The sequence below is a fragment of the Mus musculus genome, chromosome 10 (assembly GCF_000001635.26).
Source record: "Mus musculus strain C57BL/6J chromosome 10, GRCm38.p6 C57BL/6J".
In the NCBI taxonomy this organism is placed as follows: domain Eukaryota; kingdom Metazoa; phylum Chordata; class Mammalia; order Rodentia; family Muridae; genus Mus; species Mus musculus.
In genome coordinates this window covers 122,969,303-122,990,796 of record NC_000076.6, presented here as the reverse complement: position 1 = coordinate 122,990,796, position 21,494 = coordinate 122,969,303, and the positions used below count along the sequence as shown (strand labels likewise).

The window sequence follows — 21,494 nt, the reverse complement described above, 5'->3', positions numbered from 1 at the left end:
TCTTCAGGCCTGCCTGGCCACCATGCACACACGTGGTGAGCAGGCATACATGCACGCAAACTATGCACACACACAATTAAATCCTGTGGCTAGCAATTTTGATTGAAGGCCAGAGTGTTTTATCTTGTTTCTGAGTACTCCTGGAATATGTTGGTATCTACTGTTGCTCATGGTGACAGACTCTATTACACTGCTGGGAAAGATGGGATCCTTGAGTAAGAAAAGGAACATTACTGAATTTTGAGATCATTTTCAGTTGCTACAAATACAATTACCTAAAGTTTTATTTTAAACTAAAACTCAGTAAATAGTGTAGCCACAAAAGATCTCTTAAACCATGCCATTATTTGCAAAACTACTGTAGCCTAATAGCAATTACTACTTACTGTGACATTTTTCTGGGTGCAAGAAAGACTCGAAAGAGATACTATTACAGTCTTACTCCGCTTATCTAAGCAACTAAGATATTAAGATATAAACCTAAATGCAAGTTCCATTTTCTCTGCAGCTTTTACTCCCTCTGTGTCATAATTTTAGCTCACAGCACTCAACTTCTTTCTCAAGGCAGTTGCCATATGGTGTTTATGTCAGACTGGATATATTTATCTCATTTTGCGAGATTCCTTTTTTAGCTTCTAACACAGTTCTCGAAAGTAATACCATACCACTGTTTCTGTACGTGTTCCTTACAATCCCCATGTTGTTGAGATGTATCAGTTATGCAATACAATCCGAAAAGTTTCTTGGCTTCCAGTCCAAGTCTTTGTAATCTGGGCTAGGTGTTTCTTCAGAGCTCCGTAGTTAGAACTGTTGAGTGCATCGGCACTCCGTTTGCATTCGGTTCTCACGCAGGTGAACCCACATGTTTTATCCCTGTCCTACTAGTTAACCTCAACCAATGCGTGTAAACAGTAGATCTGCACGGAACTGTAAGGTGAAAGAGTGGAGAGATACTTGTTAAAGCTGTTGATATATAAAGGGAAAACAGTGAATGTACATAGTTGTGAGAATCTTGAAAAACCCAGGTCCGGTTGAAAGCACGCACCCTCATGTGGGGTGCATTGGGGGAGGTGGGGGAGCAGTTCTGAACTTATTAGGACCTTGTGCCTGCTAAGTAAAATACTTAGCTCCCAGTCTGGCTTACACCCTATTATAGTATTTTAAGAGTTTTGTTGTGGTGGTGGTGGTGGTGGTGGTGGTGGTGCTGGTGGTGGTGGTGGTGGTGGTGGTGGTGGTGGTGGTGGTGATGGTGGTTTTTAATTTGAGGCAGCTATTTTGAGACTGCCCCTCTGTATCAGTGAGTGCTAAGCCCATCCACAGCTCAAATTCTGTTTCATATCTTCTTTTTTGACTAGACATATAGATGTAACTTCTGATCCTCCAGAGGCTGAAACAGGAAGATGACTTGAACCCAGGGACCACAGGGCAAAGGAGGGAAAAAAAAAAAATTCCTGCTTTGAAAATTCCTATATCATTTAGTGTGCAGTAACTTCTAAATCGCTGCTGTGGGGTGCTTGAGGGACATAGCATTTCTTCTCCTTTAGTCCTTATAGTAGGAAGTTAGGGTGAGGACAGCAAAGCTCAGAGGTCACTTTCTAGAGTCACAGACCTAACCCAGCACGGCTCACTTGAAGACCCATTTTTTCGGCTATAAATGGTCGTTAGCAAAAATGTCTCATTGCATTAATATCTTACTGACATAAATTACTGTTTTTGCGACTGTGCATTTGGGGAAAATATACACAAATATTAAATGAACTTCAAATACCGAGGAGAAATTGTATAACAGCTCACCTCCGTGTGAGCTGCATGGGACTTTTTCACCGGTGCAGGTCTAAGGCATTTGTTTAAAGCCTCTGGGTTTTGCTCGTTTTGTGTCAGCATTAGTACAGTGGTTAAAAGGCCAAGAGTCTTCCTAAACTCAGTTCCTGTTGTTTGCTGAATCTGTTACCTGAGCAAGTTAATCAGCCCGTTTTGGTGTTCTTGTCTATGAAATGGAATTAATAGTAGTGATTAATATGTAGTTATTAAATATATCTTGACAAGGAATTTTAGAAAGCACTGTGACTGTCCTTGGTAAGATTTTAGTTGTGATAGGAATAAAACACACAGTTCAGAAAGTGGGCGAGGAAACAGGGCAGCCTCTTCCTTGTCTTTCACTGCACAGCCATCAGGCATGGTCCTCTGAGTGTCTCCTTGTCACGTGACTGGATATTGTAGCTAGATGAGAAAACCTTATACCTCAAATATTGCTGAATGGAAGGCAACGTAGTCAAGCTCTGGAGTGGCCATAACACAGGCGTGCCCTTGTCACTGCCTTAGAGAGTAGAGGCACACGATTACTAAATCCCCTATGGTGCTTCAGGTTAATACTGCTCTTCATATTCAAGGGGCGACCAGAAAAGGAAAGGAGAGGCTCGGTGCTGAATATGGAACTTTCAGTTTTGACGGCTAGGAATGCTGCATCTATAAACGGCAGGATGTGGGGAGATACTGAAAAAGATGGATGATGGGGGGGGCTCTTTTTTGAAGATTTTAATTGTGTGTGTATATGGGAAAGGGATATGTACACATGAGTACAGATGCCTGAGAAATCTGGAAGAAGGCTCAAGGTCTCCTGGAGCTGGACTTACAGGTCCTCTGCAAGAACGACTATTGAGCCATCTTTCCAGCACTAAGGGAAGGTGTGTGTTTTTAGTAGAACTGGCGAGGGCGGGGTGGAGGGGGAGGTTGGCTTTGAGGAACTGAAATCTAATCATTAAACTCCTTAAAAGCCAAAAACTTTGCAAAGGCAGAGGTTTACTTTTAACCCAAAACTAAGGAAGATAAATGTGTGATGTGTAGAGTATAGGTGGCGATAGAGAGTAGGGAAACCAGCCGGGGGTTAGTGTTCCTGCTGAGGTGATGGTAGAGAAGCTAAGAGTGCTGTGTTTGCAAGGATGCAGAGAGGAGAAGGCGCTGCACACCGTCACCCTGCCACCCTAGCACTTGAGAGTCAGGCAGACGAAAATAGTTGCAAGTTGTGAGCAAGCCAGGTCTAGATCGTGAGAAAATGTCTCAAAGCGGGAGTTAGGATGAATTAGGTAGATTGTACATACTTGGATGATAGTGATGGTGAGAATATTGGTGGTGACAGGACAATGTGTGTGATGATTGTATTGATGTCGGACTTGTCCGAGATAAGGCAGTGCAACACCGGAACCAGGTTTAGTTAGAAACTTACCTTTTAGACCAAACGTACACTTGATAGCCACTTAAACTTTACCTTTTAGACCAAACGTACACTTGATAGCCACTTAAACTCCACGCTACAGTGGCCAGCTAACTTGGCATGGCGCAAATTAACATGACCCACTGTGCAGCAAGTTTTAGCCCTGTTATTGTTTAAGAAAAGATGCTGTACATATCAGTATGGCAGACAGTAAATTAGCATTTCGTTGCAAGTATGTTACACAAGCACTCAAATAAAAAAATTTAATTAGGAATAACTGAAATGAACATTTACGATGGCTTGAAATACTAAGATTAGTATAATACTGAAACCTGTCCATAGCCTAAACAGGCAGGTAGTTTGAATATGTATGTATGAAACGTGTAGGCGGGTTGATAAAATTGAAAAGTTGTACTTCAAATAATTGGGTCCTGTATACTTTGTAAGTGAAAGTTAATTCGTGTTAGTACTGACTCCAGGGTCTGTTGTGCTAAATTGTACTGGACTGGGTGGGTGTGAGGTGGGGTGAGTCTCCAAAATGAATTAAATATATGTATTCGCGCGTGTTTTTACCAAATTTTGCTCCAGATGTTTGTGATCTGGGGGCTGTAGAGATTAAAGTCTAGAGAAACTTCCCAGATTGCAACCGAAGATACTCATTTCTCTAACCAACCGTTCTGTATTTGTCTTGTGTACTGTGGATTTCCAGCAGCTTTATGAATAATGGGATTGCCAAATAACACTAAATAAAGGAGCTAGGCAGATAAGTTTGAAATTCAGATACCATCCCCCATTTAGTATACGGAATCTACACGTGTAAAAAGGAGCATTCCTTTACGTGGAATTCCAGTTTAGCAAGACATCCTGGATTTTATCTGACAAATCTTAGTGACTTTGAAAACAAAACAAAACAAACAAACAAAAAAAGCCTTTAAGAAACCTGTAAAAGAGAAGCAAAACGAAAAAGTTATGTGGGCCGGCCACGCGGAGGTGAAGCCCTACTGCAGTCGGCTCTCTTCCAAACCGTGCCTAAAAATAGGGAGAAGGCAGGCGCCCCACGTTCGGCGAGCGTGCGCACTAGACTCGCCGGGCACGGCTTTCCCGCCAGTTTCTGCGGCGAGCAGCCGCGGCCGCGCCGGGGTGGAGCGCTGCGGGCCGCGCCGGGCGGCCGGAGCGGGAAGGAGGTGCCGGAACTTTCCCCGCCGGCCGGGGCACAACGTGGCTCGCCCGCCCGCCGCCATCTTTACAGCGCCCGCCGGGAGCACCGGGGCTCCGGAAGGCGCGCCGAGCGGACGGAGCTCGGCCCGAGGCCCCGGCAGGCCTGGGCGTGCGGCAGGAGTCCCCAGCCCGTGACCGCCTTTCCCGCGAGCCCCGAGGCTCGCCCGGGCGGAGAGCGGGCGCGGGGCCCCGGATGTAAGATGGCGGCGGGGATGGGGGGGGGGGGAGAGAGAGAGAGAGACACGGCGGCCGGTCACGTGGTGGGGAGCGCGCCAGCCTCTTTAAGGGATCTCTATGGTTCGCCCGGCCGCAGTGGAGCAAGAGCGCGAGACGGGGCGCGCGCGGAGCCGCCGGGGCCGGGCTGCCGGGGTCTCCCGGGGGGTGCGGGGCGCGTCCGCGGGGACTTCCGGGGTGCGGCGCGGCGGGCGGGGGCGGCGGCGGAGCGGCTTGGCGTGGCGTGGCGCGCGCGGGCGGGCGGGCGAGCGCAGCTCCGCTCGGGCAGAGGGCGCGGCCGGCCCGCCGGAGGGAGGGAGGGAGGGAGCCTCCGCCCTGGGGCGCCCGGCGCGCGCTGCCGGCCGGCGGCGGAGAGGAGGACGAGGCGCCGCTGCGCTCCGCGTGGTCCGCCGGCTCCCACACCATGGCCCTGGCTGAGGTAGTAGTTTGTGCTGTTGGTCGGGTTGTGACATTGCCCGCTGTGGAGATAACTGCGCAAGCTACTGCCTTGCTAGTGCTGGTGATGCTCAGCGCCGCGGAGGACAATGGCCGGGGATCCCCTTTGTTTTCCGGGGCGCGGGGACCGCACGGCCGGCGCGGAAACCGTTAGCTCCCCGCATTCCCGCAGGGGCTGCGGGCCGAGGCGGCGGCCGCGGCGCCTTCCGGAGCCCGCGGGGAGAGCGAAGCCTTCGCGATTGCTCCCCGAGAGGAGCCGCGGCGGCCGCGGCACAACTTTCCGCCTGGAAGGGTTTTAACTCGTGCCGGGTTTTAGTTTGTCTGTTGTTGGGTTTCGTTCTCGAGGTGCGCGGCGGAGTGGGCGAGCGGCTCCGCGATGCACGACTGCGGTCGCGGTCAGAACAGTCAACGCTGGAATTCCAAACTTTTACGTCGTAACGTTTTAGGGGTCTGGGTTTCTATAGGACCGCTTCGTTTAAGAGTTTTAAAATGTAAGCCTAAAGCAAAGTAGAGTTTTGGTTTTAATTGTTTATAACTCCTTAAACAGGGTTGACTTTATAGTTGAATGCACTATTCGGGTCTTTTTTTTTTTAATGTATAAAGCTAAATAAATTATTTTTACTGAGTGCTGTGTTTTTGTTTTTTCTATTTTTTTTTTCTTTTGGTTTAACTTTGGAAGCTCGAATGGCCATGCTGGTGTGGGGGAGGGCCAGCCTTAGACTTTTATGTTACTATGCTTCTCTATGTCTGCATTTTATTAAAGACGAGTAGATCAGAGTTGGAAGTACGACTTCCGAGAGAGCCGAGTATTAATGTCTAATGACATTTGATTCTTAACCTCTATTAGTAAAGTACAGGTTTTGTAGAAAAAGTGTAGTTTAGATAATGGAAACTACCCGGAACTCTGTGTGGAAGAACTTGTATTTTCTAGTTTTATTTCTCCAAGAGGAGACATATGATGGTAAGTTGTAGTCCTTTTGCTTTTCCAACCTTCCTCTTTGATTTGTGCATAATGGTTTTGATGCAGTGTAGTAAATTTTCTGTGGCACTTGGATGCTTGCTTTTTGGGGGGTGGGGGGCAAGTCTGTATCTCCTGTCCCTTTCGATAGGAGTTTGGTGCTTTTGTAATTTAAAAATGATGCAGTGCTTTGATGAAGCTTAGTTTTAGACCTTGAAGGCGCCCTTAATATACTTTCATCAGGATGGGGCCACCTCACTGTAGGAAGGACAGGAAAGACGCAAGAATTTCAGCATTCAGGCAGGACTTCAGCACTGGCTTTAGGCTCTGATTTTTCTCGATAGGGCAATGGAAGTTCAGGACTCAAGTACTTTTTCCAGTGATGTAAGCCCAATGTCTACTATGGAAAATCTTGATTTGTGGTGGAAATGGATAGTAGAATTCTAATTGTACTACAGTTTCGTTTTCCAAAACTCCTCATTGAAGCCAGTCTGCCTACTACATACTGTTAACATCTTTACAGTGAGCCAGTAGATGCTGTTGTATACAACAGAGAGTAAATTTTGTTCGTGGTCCTGAATTCTAGCTCGTTCCCTTTGTAGTTCTTGTGCTTTTAAAGTAAGTTTCATCCAAAACTAGGCTGCCCACAGAGAACATACTTGTATAATGGGCTCTATAAGTGCTTCCATATGTTTCTGTTTGCTGCTGTAAGGGAGACTACTCCCATGCTTACATTTCTGCTCTCGCCTTAGACGCAAATCAGCTTTCTACTCTTGAATTCTCTGAGCAGTGATAACTACCAACTATTTTTACAGTTGACAGGCGGAGTGAGTTTACCTAACAAAAATACAACTTTCCAGTCAGCATCAATGACATTTACTAATGCAATTAACTTTTCTGTTAAAGGTCTACTGTCAGGCCTTTAAGTAATTTGTAGTTGTACAAAGCCATTGATAGGAAGGATAAGACAGTGTTTTGAGTGCCCTTCTCAAGTACTGAACCAAAGAGCGGATAGGCCATTCCAATGAGAGTTTAACAAATGCCATCTCCAATTGGAAGCAGAGGGATGTTAGGGTGTTCTGGATGTACCATGTGGAAAAGATTATTGGTGACAGTTTTGCTTCATGCCCCAGTGTCCCTGATTGTTAATTGTATATATGAAAAATTCATATATAAGGCAGTTTAGCACACAATTACCTTCTGGCTGGTGTGGAAAACATCTTTGTGTTGTAGGATTACACCCCCACCCCAAATAGCTCTTAAGTGTAGAACACGGATGCCAAGAAGGCTATGTGATTTCATAACTGTATTTCCTCCTCCTGTTGATTATCCCACTGCCTGCATGATAACCTGACAGGGGAGGAACTAGACTCTCACCGAACAGTCAGTCCCCGTTATTTCTGCAGTCAGAAAGCAAATGGAGCCGTCATCCTCAAAAATGAACTGCATCAGGTTAATGCTGTCCAAAAGCAGGGTTTATCTGTATCACAAGATATAAAAAGACATTGGTGCCACTGAATAATGAATGTTAAAGTCACTGTGTGGTTAGTGAAAATTCACTGAGTGGTTTTGTCAGATCCCACGCTAGGCGCCATGGGGAAGCAAAGTCGTATAGCTGGATTCCTGCCCGTGAGGGACAGCAGAGCACGACTGGAATGACTGAGTCAGAATGTGGGTGGGTGAAACATTGATGGCCTACTTGACTGGCGTTCACATGGTAAAAGCTGCAGAGTTCTGTTATCACTTGGAGTAGTTGAGTAAGTTCTTGTGTTACCTGGAGTCCTGGAGACGGCTGTAGATGGTAACTATTGGTGACTTAGGTTTACTAAATTTTACTAATATATAGTTATATATGTTGATATATATACTAATATTGGTATTATCACATAATATATACATGTATTAGTATATATACACTATAAATATAAGTGTGTTAGTTTAAAAAGTTTTCTCTATTCATTACCAAACATTTTCTGAAAATAGACTACTCACTTTGAGTTGGTTTCAAATTCTTAGTTTTATTATAATATAATTGGCTATATATTACTGTGGAAATAGGATTTCTTAGGATGCTAATGTGCCCTGTCCACAAGGCAGCTCAGCCCACTTGGATAAAGTTGCTGTAGTGTTAGGCAAGCACTCTCAGCTGCTTCTTGGCTGAATAATAAAAAGGTCTGAGTATTCCGTTCACTTTGAATATAACTACCAGTGAGCCATCTAGCTATTCAGAGGCTGCTATTTTAATCTGCACAGTGTATTTTAAAACTCTAGTAACATGTAACACTGGTGTAATAGTGCTGTGATAGTCTGTAGAAAAATAACTAAAATACACTAGTAAATAAAAAAGATCATTTTTGGTTTTTTCTCTTTTTTTTTTTTTTTTTTTTTTTTTTTCAAGTCAGGGTCTCTCTGTGTAGCTCTGACTATCATGGAACTCACATTGTAGACCAGGCTGGCCTCAAACTCTCAGATCCACCTGCCTGTCTCCCGAGTTCTGGTATTAAAAGAATGCACCACCTGGCTAATTATTTTTTCTTTTGAAAACGTGCATATTGTTAACTAAGAGTGTATGAGTTGTCTGAATACTAACCCCAGCTGCATTCCTTTTTCTTTTTCTTCCTGTTTTGAGATAGGGTTTCACTGTGTGTGCCCCTTGCTGTCCTTGAACTCACAAAAAGTCACCTGCCTCTGCCCTCCTGAGTTTTGGGATTAAAGACTTTCATCTATTTCACCTTTTTTTTTGTTTTTGTTTTTCGAGACGGGGTTTCTCTGTATTAGCCTTGGCTGTCCTGGAACTCACTCTGTAGACCAGTCTGGCCTCGAACTCAGAAATCCACCTGCCTCTGCCTCCCAAGTGCTGGGATCAAAGGCGTGCGCCACCACTGCCCGGCCATCCGTTTCACTTTTAACAGGTGACTAAATCTTATTCCAGTAGATACAATGCATTAACTTTGTACCTGCTGTGCTCTGGGCAGTAGAGATAAACATTGGATTTTCCAAGTCACTGTCGTATTTATGTGCTAATGAGACCACATCCTTCCATTATTAAATCATATCCCTGGCCTTTTTTTATTCAAGCCCAAATTCAGCTCCGGTGACTTCTGAAGGGTCCTCTATCCAGAATCTTGATATTATGATTGTGTTGGAGATAAAACCCTTTTTTCTTGTTAACAATTGCATCCTTGCTTTAAAAGTTTATCGGACATAGCATACACTTTAATCTCAGCACGTCGGAGCAGAGGCTGTCAGATCAAAAGTTCAGCTTCTCTGCTACATAGTCCCTCTTGGATTACACAATACTGTATTATGAAAAGAAATTCCCACCAAAGCGGATGGCACAGGCAGGGATGTTTGTGAGTTTACAGAAGACCTTTAGGAGCGTCATGAAGTTGTGGATGTGCGGGACTGCCTTATGGAGATTCCTACCCAGACTCTGCCGTGCCTGTCCTAAACGTTAAGCATTCAAAGAGGCAATAGCACACTGAGTAGTGTTGAGGGTTAGGGAAGGCATCTCTCCGAGACTACAGAAGTGTTACATTATTTTAATGGAACCAGCAGACTCTGGACCTTTCTGGGCTGGAGAAGAGGAGAGAAGCATCCAGCTGCCGTATTTATCCTGCCTTTACACCAACCGCAGAGTATGACTGCCTGCAGAGGAATTTTCTCACTGAATCATTTCAGTTTAATAATCCAGAAATTATGATAGAACGCTAACATTTACAACAGCTAATGAAGTAATAAAGCTAGATCTCTTCATAGATGAACCATTACACAAAGTGCTGATGGGCAGGATTTAATTCACGGATGATCCAACACCTGGACTCCGGGCCGTCTTCACACTTCATACGGGAGACATTCTGCCGGGTCTTGCGATAGAAGACCCCTGCCTGTGACGTATAAAGAACTGAGTCTAGAAGCCCAGCGAGCTTCTAATACAGCAGAACCACACTAGACGATCCTGCTGGGCAAATCACCTGATTTGTAAGGAGTAAGGACTTGGTAGTTAAGAGCACTTGCTCTTGCATATGGCCTGGGTTTGATTCCTAGACTCCCGTGGTACATCACAGCCACCCAGAACTCCAGTTCCAGGGGATCTCGGTACCCAGCATGTGTGTGTGACACATACATGCCTGCAGGCAACACATGAAAATGAACGAGTCTAAGTTTTAACTTATAAAACTAAATTGCAAAGTAAAATGAGGGAAACCATATGAATATGAACTTAGAGGACAGTTATCAGTTACGTGTAAGGCCTTTTCAGATTGTCATTTGGTCAAAGACACTTGGGTAGAAAGACTAATGAACACAGTGTGTGGAACGCGTTCACGGGGGCCCAGCGAGATGGGTCATCGGCTATGAGCAGTGGGTGCTTCTGCAGAGGACTTAGGTTCAGTTCCTATCACGCACGTGGGAGCTTGAAACCAGCTGTAAATCCAATCCGAAGGCATCAGATGCTGCCTCCCGGCCTCTGCAGGCACCACACATGCATGGTGCACAGACATCAAAGCAGGCAAAACGCCCATACGTGTAAAATGAAGTCATTTTTGTTTTCAAAAACAGGGCTCTCTGGCAGCCCTGGCCATCCTGGTTCTCTTTCTGTGGATGAAACTGGCCTTAAACTCAGAGATCCCCCTGCCTCTGCCTTCCCAGGTGCTGGAATTAAAGGGGTATGTTGCTATGCCTGGCTTGAAATAAATATATTTTGATGTTAATTTTTGATAATGGTACTTCCTTATTTAAACCTTTATCTTTTTAGAGCGTTCATATTAACGAATTGGCCATTAGTAGTGGCGAAAGGTTGGTGACATGGAGGTGTGTAACAAGTCTGAATGAAAAACTTGATCTGTGTTTACTAATGTGGGGCAGTGGGTCAAGGAAGGGTCAGGCTCTTCTACTTTTTGTAAACTTTGGACTTTTTCAAAATTTTGAAGCAACAAAATTCCAGTGGTTGAAGAAAAACCAAGAGAACTGAGTAAGTCTATGTAAGACATGTAAGTCTATACAGAGTAGGGGCTGGAGAGATGACTCAGCACTTAAAAGCACTGGCTGCCCTTCCAGAGGATCCAGGTTCCATTCCCAGCACCTACATGGTGGCTCTCAACCATCTGTCCTTCCTGGTGATCTAACACCCTCTTCTGGCCTCCACAGGCACAAGGCAAAATGCCAGAATACACTAAACACATGCTCATATACACACACACTATGCTCATATACAGACACACACACACTAAACACATGCCCATATACAGACATACAGTAAACACATGCTCATATACACACACACAACAAACACATGCTCATATACAGACATACACATTAAACACATGCTCATATACAGACACACTAAACACATGCTCATATACAGACACACACACTAAACACATGCTCATACACACATACACACACACAGAGTCAGTAAGCAACTAGTGCGTGTGCATGGCTGTCTTCCAGACCCTCAGATGCTTCCTTGAGTTCAGAATGCCACACGGGATTGGGAAGTATATACATATGTGTGTGGATATATATACATATGTGTGTGTGTGTGTGTGTATATATATATATATATATACATATATATATATATATATATATATATATATATATAATATTTCCAGTTTGATCTTATTCATTTTACAGTAGAAATTTGCACATGCTTACAAGGCATCATTGCTTATAATTATCAAAATCAAGAATAAAGACTGTTTAGAACTTGTACTGGATGCTTATGTAAAATACCTTAATAATTTTCCATCTTTGGGTCTATGTTGTGGGTCCCCTGGCCATATTTACATACTTTAAAATTTGTTCTTACAAACTGAAGCTAATCAGTTAACAGAAAGGATTTAACTTTGTGTCACTCCCCTACCCCCAGCCTTCCTGACACCTCCTGTCGGCCCACATGTCCTCCCTAGACACACAGAAGCCCCTGGAAACCACCATTCTGTCTGTAAGTGAGATAGTCTTTACCTTCCAGTGCCTGGCTTAATGCAGTCAGGCCAGAACAGTTCATACCGCATCTCCGGGTATACCCCTGTTGTTGCCAAGGTCAGAATGGTTTTCTTTGTAAATAACCCACTGTAGTCATTCTCTGTTTCTGTATAGTGATGCTATCTTCCGTTACCTTTCATGTGTCCTCACTAACATAAGCTACTTTTTATTAAATATTTAGCTGCTCTTACATATACCATTGTTACTAGTCTAATAATTAAATATTTGCTGTTCTTTGGACACAGGGGCACTAATGATTTTATAATATATAAAACCAGCAGTTTGCTTTGGGTGATAGGAAACCATGATTTTACATTTTGCTAGAGACAGAAATCATGTTACTACCCTGTGTGCGCATGCGTACGCACACACGTTAAGTAAGCAATAAGTTTTATTGAAGAAGTGAGTGTAGATGACATTCTCTTAAATGCAGAGACACTCTGAGGTAGCTTTTATTTTACGGTATACATCCCTCGGACTTTACCTTTGTACCTCTTACTCTGCTTACATCAGTAAGCTATAGTCTGAACTTAGGTTGTAAATTTAACCGTGACCTCGTCCTCTAAATATGTAGGCATTTTCTATTACTCCTGGGACCTGATTTGTCTTAGAGGGGTATTAGCAATATTAATATTTGCGTAGGAGTTTCTACTACTACCATCAATCTTACTGTTCTCTTCACTCTGACAAAACACCTATAGGAACAACAGACAAGGCGCTCACCTTGGTTTGCGGTGTCAGAGGTCTGTCCCTATCCCATCCAGCAGAAAGGCGTGGCAGCTGCAGCTGCGGCTTGATGAATTATGTATTTCTAATGACAGGAGCATGAGGCAGATGCTAACAATGAATCCAGTAGGAAACGGGTACTGAAGAACAGGAGGTAGGAATACCTGTCTGCCCGTGTCTGCCAGCTACATCCCACTTCCCTCCGGTTCTCTACCACCACCTCCACCAAGTGCCCAAAATATGAGCGTATTGGAAACACTTCAGACTCAAACCAATTCTTCCCCATCTGCTTGAGTCTGTGGGGTCCACGATGGAGGAATTCACTGATCTCTTAAACTTAATACGACCTCTTCCCTCTGACGAGCAGGTAGGAAGATCACAACTTGAAGGCCATCCTGGACCCCATAGCAAGGTCCTGTCTGAACTCACCTTTAAACATTTGGTTGTGTACTAAGCAGATGAGAGATAGCTAAGATGCAGTGCTTGCCCTAGGGACATTCTGTATCTAAGGAAGCATGCATGTAAATAACAGTAAACAATAGAGCAAGGGCTGCGCAGACCAGGAATGTAGAACACGGGCCAGGATCAAGAGGTGATCAGCACAGAGAATGTGAAATAAGCTTGTCTCGGTATAACAAGAATGAAGGAATGTGTGGACAGAGGAAAAGGAGAGAATATGAAAATGTAAGATTAAAAAACACACAGATACATATATGTAATTGAGTCAACAAAGCTTTTCATTAGTAAAAGTATCAGTCCATTTTATTAAGATAATTTCCATGTTAAAAATCATGAAGGGGTCAGGGACAAAAAAAGACCTGCAGAGTTAATTAGCCTGAGCCCATGGGGGCTCCGGGAGACTGAACCACCAACCAAAGAGCATGCAGGGGCTGGGCCTAAGGCCCTGCACATTCACAGCAGGTGTGCAGCCCTGTCTTCAGGTGGGTCCCCTGACAATTTGAGTAGGGCTATTTCTGACTCTGTTGCCTGATTTTGGACCTCCTAGCTGGGCTGCCTTGTCTGGCCTCAGTGGGAAAAAGTGCGCTTAGTCCTGCTGCAGCTAGATGTGCCAGGGAAGTTTGGTACCCATGGGGTGGGGTATGGGGAAGAGGGCAGGGGGCGCACCTCTTCTCTAAGGAAAAAGGGAGGAGGAAATAGGGGAGGTGATAGGAGGATGGGACTGGGAGGAGGGGGGACCAGGATGTAAAGTGAACTTTTAAAAAAAGCATACTAGAGCCAGGTGTAGTGGCACACCACTTTAATCCCAGCCTTGAGAAGAAGGCAAATTTTGGATTTAAGGCCAAGGAAAGCCACACAGTGAGCCCCTGCCTCAAAAACAAAGAGAGCACTTTGGAGGTCGCTACTCTATGAACCCCACAGAACCCACATCTGAAAGATTTAGAACCAGAGAGCCTGACGGCCAAGACTTTGGGCTCTGTGGGCAGAAGAGCTCTTCTGCTTTCCCACTTCGTCTTTTTGCGGCTACAATCGTCTTTTGTTTCTTCATTTCTTTCTTCTCTCTAAAAAAAAAGTCTTAGCTTGTAGGCCATTCAAAAGCAGGCCTTTCTCACATTCAACCTGCAGGACAGTTGGCTAACACCTTAGATTTTCTGACTCATTCTCCTCTCCTCATCCTGCTCCCGGACTCTCATGGATGCACTCACACACACACACACACACACACACACACACACACACATGCACACACGCGCGCACAGCATGCATAAGGACAAACTATTTCCTCTAAGTCTCCTGATTATACATGGCTAACCAAACTCGGTTGAGTGGGAGGGGCACATTAATTTCCTTTTCCACTGTCAGTGGCATTTATCTTTATCTGTGGTTCAGTCACTCCTCCCGGTCCCCGTGAGCCCCACCACTTTTTGCCCTAACCAAATGCTCCGGATACTTGCTCCAGATCTTACTGTCACGCAGACTCTGAATTTGGTTACCTTTTTTTTTTTTTTTTTTTAAAAAAAAAAAGAAAAAGAAATCTCACAGGAGGACTAGGTAACGGATGGGAATAATGCTAGAGGGGGGGATGGACAAAATCTTTCCCGTGGCAGTATGAGGCACCTGATCTGCTCTAAGGCCCTGAAGCTGCTACCCAAGCCAGGACCTCCTGTTCCTTCTACTGACAGCTGCCTTGTTTAAGGGCTACATTGCAAAGTGGGAGACCATGCTACGATCTGGCTGCTTTCCGTGGTCTAGAACCTCCAAGACATTTCAGAGTCTAGTTTGTCTTTAGTCTCCCATAATCTGTGTATCTGTTCCTATCAGACTATAATAAAATGAATGTCCACAGCAGTTTTGGAAGAGAAGGAAGAAGCCTGTGAAGGAAAGGGAGCCAGAACAGAGAAGAGCGGGCCTCCTGGACTTGTTTTCTCTTGGAAAATGAATATGTACATAGAATGATGTGAGTTAGTGAATACACCACACACACACACACACACACACACACACACACAACCAATATTGTGATGCAACCCCTAAATATACTAGCGATTTGCAGAGATAAGATATATTTGAGAGACCCCTTAATTTGAAGGTCTGGGTTCAACAGCAACTTAGCTGTGCCCTGTAGAGGCCTGGAAATGCTAGCCCACCATACCTCAGGGGAAGTTTTTTTGTGTGGTGTTAGACCATGTATCCATGTGTCTGACTGCTGCAGTATGCATTCCTAGAACAACAACAACAACAACAAAATCTCTCAGGGAAACTGAATTCAGAATTCTGCCACTAACATCTCCCCATAAACTAAAAGCTTGCAAAGCTTTAACAGAAAAGAGCCTGTCTAACTTTAGGAATGAATTTATTACTAAATGAGTTTAAGTCACAAAAGGAATTTCCCCTAATATTTAGGCTATTGTTGGTCTTGACTTTGTTTGGATTTAATTAGCGTTTTTAATTGGTTTGATCAAATGCTGAATTTGAGTTCAAAGACACATTTCCCCAGAGGGTGTGAGCTGGAGGAGCTGAGTAAAGAATGGGAAGTCAGAGATCTGAGTTTTGTAGAGCGGTGTTCTCCAGTCTTCCCTGGCAAGCCGTGTGTGAGGAGAACCTTTCTGGTCTTGCTATTTTTGTACAAGATTGAGTGATTCCCTGTTTCTATTTTGTATCTTTTTATTTGTTCAGTTCATTTCTTCCCTCTTTGTCTTTTTGTTTCATTTGCTCATTTCTTACTAAATAATTCATGCTTCCTTTTGTTTATTTGTTTCAATTACATTTATTTATTCCTGCTCTGGCAAAGGAGGCCCACATGCTACTCTGTGTGTGTGTGTGTGTGTGTGTGTGTCTGTCTGTCTGTCTGTCTGTCTGTCTGTCTAGCTCAGGAGACAACTTGGGGGATCAAATTTTGATGACCAGACTTTTACTAGCCCTGCGGCAACATTTTCAAAGAAAGGACGTACACCCATTACAAGGGACAAATTTGGAATTACATCCTTGGACTCAGGGACTCAGTCTGGTCCTCCAGTCAAGTCATACATTGTGAAGTGGAGATCATTAATGCTGTTCAGGGAGTTAGTGACCAGGTAGGTGACTTCAGGCCTTCACCAATGGAACTTCTCCATGGTCCATCAATACTGCTTCCCTTACAGGCACCTGGATGCTTGTTCAGTGAGCTCCTTTGTACAAGAGCAGGCAAGGATTTTAGCCTCAGGTAACCTGGGGGCCATGCATGACCCTCTGACATTTAACAGCCCCGTAACATCAGGTGAATTCATCCTCGGTTGTCTCGTTGGTAATGCCTGCAGTGAGCATTGGTTCCGCAGAGCACAGAGAATAGCCTTAATATGTCCCCCAAAGTTCTTAGACAGGGGAGGTGTTTTACAGACGCTTGCTGGTTGATGTATTAGAAAAGGCATTTTTAATATACACCCATAAATTTCTCTCTTACTCTCTCTGCTTTCTTCTGTATCCTGCAGAAGTGTTTACCATTGCTGACTCTGAGTGGAGGTTTTCTGTAGTCAGGGAAATAGCACTCGTTACCAGCTTAAAGTAATAATCAGGAGACAGCGCAGAGAAACAACGAGCAGAAGTTGTTATTCTCTTTGAGAATGACTCTTTCATCATTTCAGCTCAGTCTTTCTAGGTTTCGATGTCAACTTTGTAGAAAGACAAAAAACAAACCCAGCTGGTCTAAGTCATTTCTTGCTGACTGAAGTCTAACTAATGTGTGACTTGAGACCACACTGGCTTGGGAACAGTGGCTGCAGCAACTGTGTGGCACTGACTAGAGAGGCAAAAAAATGGGCTGGAGAGATGGCTTAGTGGTTAAGAGCACTAACTACTCTTCCAAAGATCCTGAGTTCAAATCCCAGCAACCACATGGTGGCTCACAATCACCTGTAATTAGATCTGACGCCCTCTTCTAGAATGTCTCAAGACAGCAACAGTATACTATAAATAAATAAATAAATAAATAAATAAATAAATCTTTAAAAGGGGGGGGGGATAAATAGCTGAGAATCATCTTGCATGACAGCCTTCCAGTCTACAGTCATCACTAAACTGACCAGAATAAATGGTTGAGCCTCTGGGACTGTGGTGTGTAAACTGCTCCTCTATTAGAGCTTCCAGGGCCAGGACACAGAGCCACACTCCAGGCTGATGTGAAGAGGGAGGAGCCAGGTGGCATGCTGAAGTTATGCCCTTTTATTAAAAAATAATGAATCCATCTCATCCTTGGTTTGTTGTTGGGGTTTCTACAAATGGGAGGCAAGAAGAAGATCCAATTCAACATGACTCCATAGACACTGTTGGCTCAAACTTTCAGAGTCTGACACTGGGCAGTTTATTTTAGACACAGTGCATATGGTACACCTTTGGGGGGAAAAAGTTTTCTGGTGACAATTATCACAATAAAGCTTAGGGTGGCATGACTAGGTCAAAACTCATTTGCAAAGCACATGTGACCTCTTCCATAAGGATAGACCCTGAAGCTTGAGGGCCTACAGGAGGATCTGGTGTGGTCTCGGCCATCACAGAATCATCAAGCTACCGAGTACATGTGGCATCTAAGGATGAGTTCTAATGAAACAGTGCTCAAAATGAAGGTCTCGGGAGGGAGAGTGTGGGGCATGTGCATGTGGCCTGGCCCTCCAGAGAGTACAGGTCAGCAGGCTATTAACTACGACCGCTCTCAGCCTTCTGGGTGAAAGACAGGTGTACAACTCTGTTGAGGAGCCAACCCTGCGTGATTAACGCTCCTGATTTCCCTGGTACTTATCTGTAAGCAAAAGGACAGGCTGAGATAGTTATTTCTGTTTCCAGCACAGCCTTAAGAGGTAAACAGCCAACATTCATAGTTCTTGGTTTTCAAGATTACTAAATGACCTAACTTGTCTTCTGTGGCTGTGAGACACGTCATGACCAGAAGTCCCCTGGGCATGGGAGGGCTTATTTAAGCTTACATCTTACAGGCCATCATGAAGGGAGGTCAGGTTAGGAATTTGAGGTAGAAATTTGCAGGCAGGAACTGAAGCAGAAGCCATGGAGGAGCACCGCATACTGGCTTGCTCAGCCTGCGTTCTTATAGAACCTAAACCGCCTGCTAAGATGTGGCACCACCCACAGTGGATGGTGCCTTCCACATGAGCCATTAATCAGGAAAATGTTCGCAGAGACCAGTCTGATGGAGGCATTTTTCTCCATCGAGGTCTCTCTTCCCAGTGGCCTTCACTTGTGTCAAGTTGACAAAGAATAACCAGCATACTAGGGAAAGATGGACAGCATGTAGCTCCTATGAGGTCCACAGTACTTGTGGTCCATAGACCGTGAGTGCCCTGATGTCCAAATCTTACAATGTCCAGAATGTTAGGTAGCATGGCAAAAGGAAATTAACTTTGTAGATGGGATTTGCAAGATGGCTCTGTGGGTCAGGGCACTTGATTCTAAGCCTGGTGAGCGGTGCTTGGTCCCCTCAACCCACATGGTAAAAGGAGAGAACTGACCACTGTAAATTGTCCTCTGACCTCCATGTGTGGTCCATGGCATGCACACACACACACACACACAGAAATGCACACTAGATAACAACAACAACAGCAACAACAACAACACATACATATTGTAGGTGGAATTAAAGTTGATAATTACTTGAATTTAAATTTCCCCCACTTAAGAATTACCTGGAACTGGAGAGATGGCTCAGCAATAAAGAGCACTCACTGGTTGCTGCTTTTCTAGAGGACACAGATTTTGGCTCCCAGAACCCATCTGGCAGCTTATAATGATCCATTACGCCAGTTCCAGAGGAGCCTTGTGCCCTTTTCTGGACTCCACAGGCACCAAGCATGAAGGTGGTGCACAAATGTGCATGCATGAAGACAAAACACTCATACACATTAAATAGAGGACAGGTAGTTATATAGGTAGATAGGAAGGAAGGAAGATATATAGTTAGGATAGCTATATAAGTAGGATGATAGATAGATGGATAGACAGACAGGCAGATGATAAATAGGTAAGTAGATGATAGATAGATAGATAGATAGATAGATAGATATGGTTGTATCCAAATCTATCTGGATAGATAAGTAGATAGATACATACATAGATAGATAGGGAAGGTTTTAAAGATTCTAGATGATCCAGGTGGGCCCAGTATAAACCCAGTGGGAGATAGGGTTGAAGAGTCTCTGAAGGACACAGAAACCAAAGCAGGTTGGGTCTAAGAACTTCTGCTTTCCACTGCTGGTTGTAAAGACATACGGAAAAGGAAACCAGCAATCAATTCTAGAAATTAGAAAAGGCCAGGAAAAGACATGGAGAAAGCCCTTGATTTTCTATTTTTGACCTCTGATCCCAAGAGGACTACAGGAAGCGGCAGCTTATATTGAGTTAAGTCCTTAAGTTCGTCACATTTTTATTTATCCATTCACTTATTTTGCTGCGGCAGCAATAGGAAGCTAGCAAAGCATTTAACGACGAAAAGTTAAAATTGGTGAAATAAATTTTACCTCCTCTTTCTATTTTAAGAGAAGCTTTTTAACTGAAGTGACCAAGCAGAAGAAAGCAATAGGCAAGAGCAGGGCTGCTGTGTGTGATGGCGCAGTTTGCTCACTTCCGGTCTTTACCGGATGTGCTCCTTACTCCAGAAGGGTTCTTCCCTGCTCCGTGTTGCCTGCCTTTCCCTTTCATCTTGCTCGCTGAGATTCCCTTTCTCTTGTTCACCTTTAACTGTCCACTTGACAGCCTAGATCAGATTAGCCTGTGGTCGTGTCTATGCAGTATCCATCCTACCTGTTGCTCGATGTTAGAGGGTCCATCCCACTGTTGTGGCACCATCCCTAGGCAGCTGGTGCTGAACTGCATAAGAAAGCTGGCTGAGTAAAGGCGTTCAAGAGAGCTAGCAAGCAGCATCCTCTATGGTTCTTGTATTTGTTTGTCTGTAAACTGAGTTCTTCAGTAGGAAGTCGTGCTTCATGGGATACCAAGATGGCCGCCCTCAAGTTTCTGCCTTGACTTCCTTCGAAGATGGACTGCCACCATGCATTGTAAGCCAAACAACCCCCTTTCTTCCTTAAGGTGCTTTTAGTCTGTAATTTTTTTCACAGTGACAGCAATGAAACTAGGACACTCCTCTTCCTCATCGTTCCTCTTCCTCATCGTTCCTCTTCCACTTCCCTACCTGCTTTCTTTACGGTTCTTTCCCCTCCCTCCTCTCTGAGAGGTGCTTTATTTAGCTCAAGAAAATAGGCACTCCTGCCTGCTTCCTTCCTTCCTCAATACACCATTGTATCTGGGATGGAAGAACGCTATGCTTCTCAATGTCCTGTGTACCCAGAAGCCACTGGGAACCTAGTGGAGTTAAGAACGCTGGCTGGTGGTCAGCAAGTCCACACTTCTATTATGCACCAGGCAGGAAGGGCATGGCTGAGCCCTAAACCGGGTGGAATCCTGTTTGGTTCTGAGTCAGTGCTGAGAGTACAGAGGAGTTAAAGGAAAGAAGGCCTTCTCAGGGAGATGTAAGCACAGCCTTTTACAACAAAGACCTCCCTGCATCATGATCCTTGATGTTCTTGCTTGTACAAACTGCTTTATTTTTATGGTATATATCAGTATATGAATCTTACTCAGAGTGAGTCAGGTGTTAAATAACTTTTGCAGGAAGGAATGCCCAGGAAGCTCATTGGCTGAACAGTCAGAACCTACCCACATACTTCATCAACATGGAGAACTCAAGGCTTTTATGTGACATGACCAGTCACCATGGTTCTCCCTGAGATGTCATGTTTCCATGTTCCAGGACAGCTAGAGTTTGGCAGGGAGCTGGTTCCAGCACCTGCCGTTCTCAATTCAGAGATTCCCCTGGGGGGCTTTGAACCTGCTTCAAACATACCAGTTCTTCTGTCTGGCAGCACAATCCACTTGCCCCACAAACTACTGGTCAGCAAAGAGAGTACATGGGAAAAGGTCAGAAAACATGACGCCAGCCTGAGAAAGGTCGTGAGAGGGGCCACTCCATCAGCTTGGCCTAGTTACCACCACTTTCCTTAAAGAAGTTTCTCCAGTGTCTGCATCCATCTTAGTTAGGGCTTAACTGCTGTGAACAGACACCATGACCAAGGCAACTCTTATAAGAACAACATTTAATTGGGGCTGGCTTACAGGTTCAGAGGTTCAGTTCATAATCATTAAGGTAGGAGCATGGCAGCATCCAGGCAGGCATGGTACAGGAGGGAGCTGAGAGTTCTACATCTTCATCTGAAGGCTGCTAGC

The 21,494-nt window shown here is 44.6% G+C and overlaps 1 non-coding gene across 1 annotated transcript; it reads left to right on the top strand.

Annotated features, from left to right (window-relative positions):
* The first annotated feature begins 5,072 nt into the window (after positions 1-5,072).
* Positions 5,073-5,157, top strand: Mirlet7i (microRNA let7i). Its single transcript, NR_029527.1, has one exon. It is a non-coding gene; the product is annotated as a microRNA let7i (primary transcript).
* Positions 5,158-21,494: the final 16,337 nt, after the last annotated feature.